The sequence below is a fragment of the Phyllostomus discolor genome, chromosome 2 (genome assembly GCF_004126475.2).
Source record: "Phyllostomus discolor isolate MPI-MPIP mPhyDis1 chromosome 2, mPhyDis1.pri.v3, whole genome shotgun sequence".
NCBI classification, from domain to species: domain Eukaryota; kingdom Metazoa; phylum Chordata; class Mammalia; order Chiroptera; family Phyllostomidae; genus Phyllostomus; species Phyllostomus discolor.
Window position 1 is genome coordinate 70,556,746 of NC_040904.2, and position 7,391 is coordinate 70,564,136.

Genomic DNA, 7,391 nt, shown 5'->3' on the forward strand with positions numbered 1-7,391 from the left:
GTCATTATATAGTTACAACATGGAAAAAGATGGAATCGCCCATGTCTTTATAATAGAGAGAAATATATTGTCCTAACTTGAAACTTAAAAAATGGTAATATTAAAAGCTTCAGTAGAAAAGGTATAAAGTACAGTAGAGGATGTGGGGAAGCAGCCAGTGAGATAGGAGAAAAAACAAACTTTGAATATCTGAGTTACCAAATGCAAGACAAACCATACCCCAAAATTTGCAAATGATAGAATTCCCTCATTTAGATAGCTAAATTTGTGTGATTGAGCTTTTTTGCCTGGATTCTCTTGTGTTCTTCTCCAGCACTGTGGTAAACAACCTGTAACCTCATTTGATTATTTGGGACTCATTCCCCTCCCATCTCTTGCCAATCTTTTATAGCAAGAAGCTCATTTTTCATCTTTGTGGTGAGAGTTTCACTGCCAAGTGAGCAATAATTCAGATCCCTGATATTAAAGTAGTTCTTGAATTAGAAGATTGCCACCATGACAGAATCCTAGATTCCCCATACACCAAACTGGTGTCTTCTAGCCCTAGGACAATGCTTACATTTATAAGATAGAGTAATTATGCCTTTCTCTTTACAACAAATTCCTAGAAACCTTATTGATAATTCATTTTGCTAACAAGCTCACTGATCATTTCCAACAAAGCTTATTTCTTCCATTATACAGATAATTTCTGGGTACGTTAAATGAAAATTCTGTTTAATGCTTTAAAACTTTGCACTATAGATATAATAGCTTAGAATCATACATTTTCTGATATATTCTTTTAAGAAATGCTACAACTCACCCTGGCTGGTGTAACTCAGTGGATTGAGTGCTGGACTGTAAACCACCGAGTTGTGGGTTCAGTTCCCAGTCCGAGCACATGCCTGGGTTGCAGGTCAGGTCTCCAGTAGGGGGCATGGGAGAAGCAACCACACACTGATCTTTCTCTATCTCTATTTCTCCTTCCCTTACTCTGCTCTAAAGATAATTAAATAACATCTTTTTAACTAAAAAGTGCTACAATTTCTCTCTGTCACTCCCCCCAATGTTGATACATTTATCTTAATGTGTATGAAATCAAAGAAACAGTAACATAAAAATAAGTAAAGTCAGAAATTGCATTTATTGGATCAGTGTAACATCAGGGTGTCTCAAACTTTATTTTGTGAAATGTTATTTAGTTTTTCAGTACATTAATCCTGTCAAGCAAATTAACTACTATTCTTCACTGGGATGTGTTTTTAATCAATCGGAAAAGTATCCCAAAATTGGCAAGTTCTATGGGTTTAATGAAACCAAGTGAAAAATTTCTAGATAAGGTAAATTAGAAATAATATTTAAAATAAAAACAAGCAGAATTAAAGGTCAATATTACTGCAATCCTAAATGAGAACTTTTTAATAAAAAACATTTTTATATCTCAATTATTGTTGCACTTTCCAAAGCAATTAAGTACATTTTAATAACACAAAGGAAAGTAGACTGTGTTTACTGAAATAGGGATTAGCTTTGAAGATAATTATTTGTCAAAAAATCACTGTTGTCTAAGCATAATATGTTATATCAATATACCTCATGTGCTATTGGATGCCTCAGATATAACAAAACCAAAGATCTGGAAAAGATTTTGGCAACTCAAAATAGCATGTTTATTAGTATAGAAACTAATTTCAATTACATATAACTTTCAAAAGAACTTGCATAACCACAGGTAAAAATAATGTAGTTGCTTAGTACAATGTTATTGCTTGAAATGTAGGTAGTGTTTATATGTTATATAATGCAAAGGAATTATTAGAATCAAGCCAAAATTAAACAATAAGCCTTGGGAAAGATCAATGTGTATTTCAGATTGTGAAAGAGAACTGAAATGTGACTGGGACAAGCCTTTGGACAGAACAGGTTGTGCCTAAAATGTATTGAATTTCAATTATTTGTCATGTGCAGTGCTATTTAAAGCACACATGTTATTCAGGATTTAGTAAAGAAAATCTATTTATAAAATCTCAAAGGAGGAACAGTAGGAGAATTGAAGACATAGACATAGAGACTTATACTTCGGTGGTGCCCCTTAGGGTCTAAAAGAATCTGGCGACACTGACAAAAGTCTCCTCTACCCAAGTACCTCCATTCTGCAAATAATTACCAATTAGCTTCTATGTGCCAGTTGCTAGGTGCTGAGATGTACTGGTGAGGAAGAGAAACACAGTTCTTTTCCTCATACATCATGTGAGAGGCAAACACAAAGTAAACAGTTAAAAATTTTATGCATTGGGAAAGTAGTTGAAATGAACGTGTGTTCCCTGCAGTATGGCAGCTTCCATACTCTGATGGTTCTCCCAATAAAACAACTGAAAGGATAAAAAGCAATAAACAAACCTGGATATGTCTGTAAATACTGCTAAAGTGCCCTGAAAGAAACCCACAAGAGAAGTGAAAACAATGATCCCGTTTAAAAAAAAAAAGAAAAAGAAAACAGGGTTGAAAGTGGCTTTCGCCTTGGGGTTGTTCACTTTATTTTGGGACCAAGGGCTTCAGAACTGACATTTGATCACAGGAAAGCAGAGAGAATGTGGAAAACCTGCAGAAACCTGGAATAGAACAGCACTCGAAAGGGTATACCTTCAGGGTAAGACTCTGCACAAATAAGCTGCACTGAAGTGGACCCAAAAGGGAAGCTCCACTATCCCAACTTTAGCAGAATAAACAAAAGTCTCTTTTGAAAATTCTAAATCCTCAAATGGCTCCAGCACTGATTTTTCAGCCTAACATGCTTCATGTGTTCTCTGAAAAAATATCAAGTCTCAAAGGCAGAATTAAAATTTAAGGTGATCTTGATTATTAACAACCCCAGATAAAAGACAACAGCAATGAAAACCCTATCTAGAGAAACTCCAATCAAGGAATGCCTAAAAATGATCCCAGATTAAGTTTCCTAAAAACAAGTAGCTTATATGCAAAAGTTACACAAGTAAACACTGGTAAGTGAGAAACAACAGAAATAATACATAGCATATAAGGTCTAAAAGTGTTCTAAATATTAAAACTATCAAACATAAAATTTAAAGTCATCCATAAAATGTATTAATTGTACTTAACATATTTGCAGAAAACAGAAGCACAGAAAATAATTAAGAATATTTTAAAAAAATAACTAAATAGGTATTGTAGAAATAGTAATTAGTGTTATAACTAAATAATATCATAGTAATTAAAATTAAAAATTCAATGAATAGCCCTGGCCAGGTGGCTCAGTTGATTGTAGTGTCCTGTCATTAACCAAAAGGTTGTGGGCTCAGTACTTGGTTGGGCACTTACTGGAGGCAACCTGTAGATATCTCTCTCTCTCTCTCTCTCCCTCTCAATGTCTCTCTTCCTCCCTCCCTCCCTCTCTTCCTCCCTCCCTCCCTCCCTTCCTCTTTCATCCTTCCCTTCCTTTTTCTCCAAAATCAATAAACATATCCTTGGGCAGTGATTAAAAAAATTCAATGAATAGGTTTAAAGATTAGGAAAAGTTAGAAGAGCTTTTCCAAAGCACAGCCTAGTGAGGCAGAGAATATTACATCTAAAAGATAGGTGAAGACTCATGTAGCATACTATGAAAAGATCTTAAAGTCTCTTCATGAGTGCTGGAGGAGAGAAGAAAGACACTGGCCCAGAGGAAAAGATAACTGTAAGAATGCAATAGAATAACAGAAGATAAGAAGCTAAAGATTCAAGAAATTAGCCCCGGCTGGCGTAGCTTAGTGGATTGAGCGCAGGCTGGGAACCAAAGTGTCTCAGGTTCAATTCCCAGCCAGAGTACATCCCTGGGTTGCAGGCCATAACCCCCAGCAACCGCACATTGATGTTTTTCTCTCTCTGTCTCGATCTCGCTCTCACTCTCTCTCTGACTCCCTCCCTTCCCTCTCTAAAAATAAATAATAAAATCTTTAAAAAATGTTTAAAAAAATAAAAAAAAAGATTCAAGAAATCCAACAAATCACAATCAGATTAAATTAAATATATTTGCATGAAGAATGCTGGATCTCAACAGCAACCTAAAATAAAAGATAGATTAACCTTACAAGGTAAAAAGTTTAGATTTAGAAACAAGTTCTAAATCTCAATAAGCAGGGTAAAATTACAGTGGAATGAGTCCATTAATAGGATGAATGACTGTATCTGTCACCTTGTATGTTAACTGGAATAGATTTGGTTATAGTGATATTTAAGCAAACACATTATCTGCACTCTTGCATCCCCACTTACATGTAATATAAAGTGGTTTAGCGGGAAGAATAATTACTTCCATTCTGAAAAGGGAAGAATGGAAGGTATGCAAAGCCACGTGTCTGTGCTGTAATCTCCCTGTGCATTCATGGCTCCCCTATCATAGCTTTTACTACGTGCTGTTTCTACTGCTTGGGAAGTAATTCTTTGTACAGCTTTCCCTCATGATCCCTGGCTCAACCTCTACAGCAGAAGACATTACACTGCAGCCTTTGATTCAAATCTGACCCTTGACCAAATTTATTTTAAATAGTTCCATTAGAACACAGCCACAAACTTTGATTTAAATATCATTTGCAGTTGCTTTTGTAGCAGAACTGAGTAGCTAAAACAGAGATACAAGCATGCAAAGCCTAAGGTAATTGCTATCAGGATCCTTACAAAAAGGTTTGCTGACCCCTGCTCCAGGGCAGACCCACTCTTTGCTTCAGCTAAAGTGGTTGTTGGGTAAGATTCTTCCTTCCTTAGAAACTACTTGGCCTTCTTACCCCCTTCTTCCCCATAGGACATTGAGACAAAAGGGTTATTTGAAAACTTAGTCACAGGATTTTTCATTCTAGACACAAGGGATCTGTACCAGGACAACTATGTATTAAATATATAAATAAATAAATATATATATATATATATATATATATATATATATATATATATATATATAAACAGTAGGGAAACTTGTACCCAAGGTGGTGATATATATATATATATATATTATATATAATATATATATATATATTGTTATATATAATATATATATATTAGGAGAAGACTTTCACATCTCATAAAGAAGTAGGTCACAGGAAGTCTAAAACTAGAAAAGTAAGCTAAATCACAGCTAAACCACTGTGTCTATACAATGGATGTGGAACCAGTGGGGCTCGTATAAATTATAATTCATTCTTGCCCATAGGTAATTTATGTAACTGAAGGCAAGCTACTGGATGTCTTTCCTTCAAAAGAATTTTCATTAAAAATAAAATTATCACCCAATGATGTTTATTGATTTTAGGAGAGAAAGGGAGAGGGAGAGAGAGACATCAATGAGAAAGACATCAATGGGTCATTTCCCATATATGTCCCAACCGGGATATAGCCTACCTATAACCCTGTGATGCATGGGAGGAATCTCCACCTAATTGATCCAGGCAGCTAGGGCAAGAATTTTCAATGTCATATGGCAGTCGGTTCTTCCATACCTGGAAAAGCACCAAACTTATGGAAGCTAAGAATTATCTTTCTTTTCTATGTGCAAAAGGATCTGCGTTTTCTAAGGCCCTAACTTGCTTGCAATGTGTTGCTAAAAGAAGCAAATGAAAAGCAAACACTCACTGCTCATATTCCGTTGTCCAAACTTTTTTCTTAATTCATTCACAAATTAGGTCCCATGGAGGCCATCATTTTACTGAATATTTTGCTGCTGTAAAAATGAATCATGATCTTTCCAGTTTTGGGTACACGTTTCCTTACTGTTCACCACCTCAACCCCTTTCAGTTTTTATTACAACACAGTGATACCAAGCACTTCTGCTCACATTTTCTTATCCAGAGCCACAGTAATATGTCCCTGCCCAACTCTAAGGGGAGCTGAGTAGTGAAGCCTTCTCAATCTCTGAAGGAGAAAACATGCAGATATTGAAAATCTGCAATGTTTATCACAACCTAGGATGCCATATTCAAATGCAAATATGTGCTCACTGAGATTTTTTTAACTATTTCCAGACAGAAAATTTTAAAAATAAAAAACAAGAGAGTTTTAGTCTCAGTAATAGAAATTTTAAAATGTATTACAAAGAAAAGGGAGAATATAATTTTAGAGTGAATACCTGAGATTTAAGAGAATGAAGACCAAAGAAAGAGGAAAACATATGATTAAATATAAACATGTTTAGACTGCATAAATCAAGAATAATAATGTCTTATGAGGTTCAAATGACAACAAGTTAGCACATGCCAAATAACAATAGTAATGTATGTCAGAAAGTTAGAGTTATTATTTTGGGATGTCTTATATTTCCTTACAGGATTATAAATACGTTCAGTAAATTTAAACTCCATGGAATGTTAGCTATATATGCATTAATCTCTATATTAACTACCACAATAATAGACATAGAAAATTCCACTTCAAAGTAGTTTGAGGGAAAATAGTATTAAAAAAACAATAAAAAGTGTAAAAATTTTTTTACATACAAATCAGACATATAGAAATGAAACAATGGGTGCAGCTCTCAAGGATGGCATCAGAGTAGGAAGGAGCAGACTCAACTTCCCTCTGCTCAGGTGAGAAAATCCTGACTGATCTATGGAGTACAGCAGCAAGCAACCAACATACTTTAGCATATGTGAAAATAGGGGACCAAGGATTGTGGCGGAACCAAAAAAACGGACACTAAGAAGAGTGCTGCAACAAGGTAGGGTCTTGGGGACCAGCGTGTGGTCTGGGGGCTGCAGCCCCAGGCCCAGGGCCTGCTGCTGGGTTTGCCACAGAGTCCTTGGGAGAGAGCCAGGACAACTGCTCCCTCCCCAGCCAAACAAGGTCTGAGCAGCACTGGGAGGAATCCAGGTGCTAGCAAACACACAGGGGCTGTGAGCACCTTTGGAGGCTGTGGACACTGGAGAGGCTGGGTCATGAAGCAGGCCCTGACCCCCACAGTCACTGGTCTGACTAGAGTTTGGTGGCAGGAGAAGCCAGGCCACTGTGGGGAGCGGCAGGCTTGAACAGGAGGAATTTCTCAAGAGAAAGGAGTGAATAGACAGACACTGTTTGGGGAATTCTCCTGAAGTAATCAGTCGATCCAGCCTCCCTGCCACCCAGTGGTGGGCGTAGGGGTGCGCATGCAGGGAGAGCATCCCCGCACCCTAGTCCACAGCAGTAACCCTGGGGAAAGACCTGACTCCCACACCCAGGGCACAAGGCTGAGGAGCCAATGCAAGCTCTGCTGGCCTGGCCAAGGAAGTAAAGCAATACCAATCACCCCTCAGCCTGCCATAGCCAGCAAGAGCAGAAAAACCAGTTTGGTCACTTTGAAGCCAAGAGACTTTTTAATTTGATTCTATTTTTTAAACAATTTTTAATTTTTTAATTTTACTGTTTTTATTCTCTTTGGATTTCTTTT